General features: G+C 39.7%; 1 long non-coding RNA gene across 1 annotated transcript in view; it reads right to left on the reverse strand.

The window, feature by feature from the left end:
* Window positions 1–497: 497 nt before the first annotated feature.
* LOC104875718 overlaps window positions 498–2,447 on the reverse strand; it is a 2,774-nt gene continuing 824 nt past the window's right edge. The window contains exon 2 of the long non-coding RNA XR_784150.2: window positions 498–1,538. This is a non-coding gene — a long non-coding RNA (uncharacterized LOC104875718). The remainder of the gene's footprint in view (window positions 1,539–2,447) is intronic.

Raw genomic sequence — 2,447 nt, forward strand, 5'->3', positions numbered from 1 at the left:
CTATCATTTACTTTCACCTGATTTTAAGTTTTATTTCCATTTCTTGGTCCACATTTTAGTTATTTTCCCCACCTATTTATTACTAATCCATTTGTTTGACATTCCCACTTTTCTATTTCACATTGCATTGCAATATTGATTAATCATTTTCCAAATGGGAAATAGGGATTTAAAAATATTAACTTTAAGAAAGTGAAAAATCATCTTATGATATATGGGAACACTCTAACCTTGGGCACTCTACCAGCCTGGTCAGGAGCATTTTTTAAATGCTCTTTAGGTATGGATTAATGTCTTACTAAAGTTATTAAAATACATATCAGCTAAGCATTCTCTTTTTTTCTTTTGGTTTCAGGGATTAAACTTAGGACCTTGAGTTCATGAAGCAGGCATGGTGCCACTGAGCTAAATCCCCGGCCCAAACATCCTCGAGCATGTTGTATTTTAAGGATTTGTCTAAGACCCACAGAGACAAGTCCATAACTTTCATGGAAAGAAACTTTTAATACACTTTATTCTAAGATTCCCACAGTACAAGTATGTTTTATGGGAGACTGGAAACTAAGAGTATACACTGTGAAATATGACAGCCACTAGCCACACAAGGTTTTTTAAATTCATTAAAGAAAATTTAAAGTTCTAGGGACTGGGGATGCGTGTGCTCAGAATGCTGAAGGCCTGGATTCAGCCCCCAATACCATGAAAGTAAATAAATACAAAGCCAGCTACTCAGCCACAGTCATATCTCAAGTGCCCAACAGCCCCACATCTGGGGCTCCGGATTAGACAGCACAGATACAGAAGAATTTCTTCACTGCACAAAGTTCTGTCGGACAGCACATCTCTTGCTGTTTTGTGGCCTCGAGTCGGTTCACTGACGCCATCCGCAGTGAAGCAGCCAGGATTATTTCTCCTGTGAACTGCACAGCTCACCACTGTCTGGGATACGAATATGTATTAAGGTTCTGTGTAACAAATCCAAGCGGGTCAGAAGTGAATGTCTGGGGCCTTCAGACCCAAAATGTTTCCTGTTCCAAATGGGAAATAACTCTCCTCCCCACCCCAGTCTTCTGACGAGGGAACTGAGAAACCAGGTTTTCAGGGCATCAATTGTCTTCTAGAAGAGTCCAGAGGCAGAGCTCGACACTAAGTTCTGGAAGGCGGTGCAGCGCAGAGAAAGGGATTCTGGAGAGTGAAGAGGAAGCAGAGTCCAAGGCCAAGCAGGAGACTCAGAACAGTCATTATTGTTTTTTCGGGTTTTTTTGTTGTTGTTTTTTTTTTTTTGTACTGGGGATCAAATTCGGGACCTGGCACTTGTGAGACAGGTGGTGGAACCACTGAGCGAACAGTCATTCTTGAAGTGTGGTCTGTGGAATCCTTGAAGTCATACGCGATCCTCTGATGGGATCTAAGCTGAGGCCAAGCTCATTTCATCTTCACCAAGATGATATTCACCTTTCTCCTTGGGCTGGCCTGTGTACTGAGATAATTCTTCTCACCAAGAATCAGTTTCTGCAATGTCACATTCAAATATTCAACTGAAAGAGTAAACATTAACCGTGTTAAGTAATCATCTTTGACTCTACGTCTGTGGACCATTTAGTGTGACAAAATGGAAAGTAGACAAGAAGAGTTTATGCTGCATTCCAAAATACTGCTTGTCTGGGGAAAGAAATTTGTGTGAGCTGAGTGAGCCTCTTTCTTAAATACCATTGTCACTTTAAAAAAATGCATGGCAGAGGAGGGCTGGGGTGCCCCTGGGTAGCCTCAGTGAGCCCTGAGATCATCCCAACCCTTCCCCAGAGACCCCACAAGAAAAAATGAGAGGAAATTATCCGGGGTATCAAATAGATTTGAATGTTTAGTAGATGCTTTCTCAAAACTGAGCAACATCCTGTCACTTAAAGGAAAGCAACTGGTATATTTGTTTCCAACAATATAAAATTTAAGCTTTCAAAGAAAATATTAGAATTTTGGAAAATTAGAAATCTACCACTTTAGGCTGCACAGCTTCCCAAAACTTAGAATCTCTTCTGGTGGGATCTGTGGTGACATTTACAGATGTAATTTGTGTGATAATTTGTCGTGAAATGAGTCAATACTTGGGGAGATCTGCATACTTGGTAAAATAATCATCATTTATAAAAATCATCTACTAAACAAGACCCATTCAACTGATTTTAATCTAACCGAACAGAAATAGTCCAAGATACTCAGATTATAACCTACTTTTTTTATAACTAACTTTTAACAAACTATCTTCACGTGTATAGCTTTATTGTATCATCAGGGAATGATGAACATCCACCATAGTATTAGAAAAGCTATTAAAAAGAATCCTTTTTTCAACTCAGTGTTTATGTGAGGCTGGACATTATTGTACACTTTTCCCTCAAAACAAGAGAACAGGGCTAGAGAGATAGCTCAAAAGGAGAGGAGGAGGTGGA

This window comes from Fukomys damarensis, unplaced genomic scaffold, assembly GCF_012274545.1.
Source record: "Fukomys damarensis isolate Sample0158 unplaced genomic scaffold, DMR_v1.0_HiC HiC_scaffold_20, whole genome shotgun sequence".
Taxonomy (NCBI): domain Eukaryota; kingdom Metazoa; phylum Chordata; class Mammalia; order Rodentia; family Bathyergidae; genus Fukomys; species Fukomys damarensis.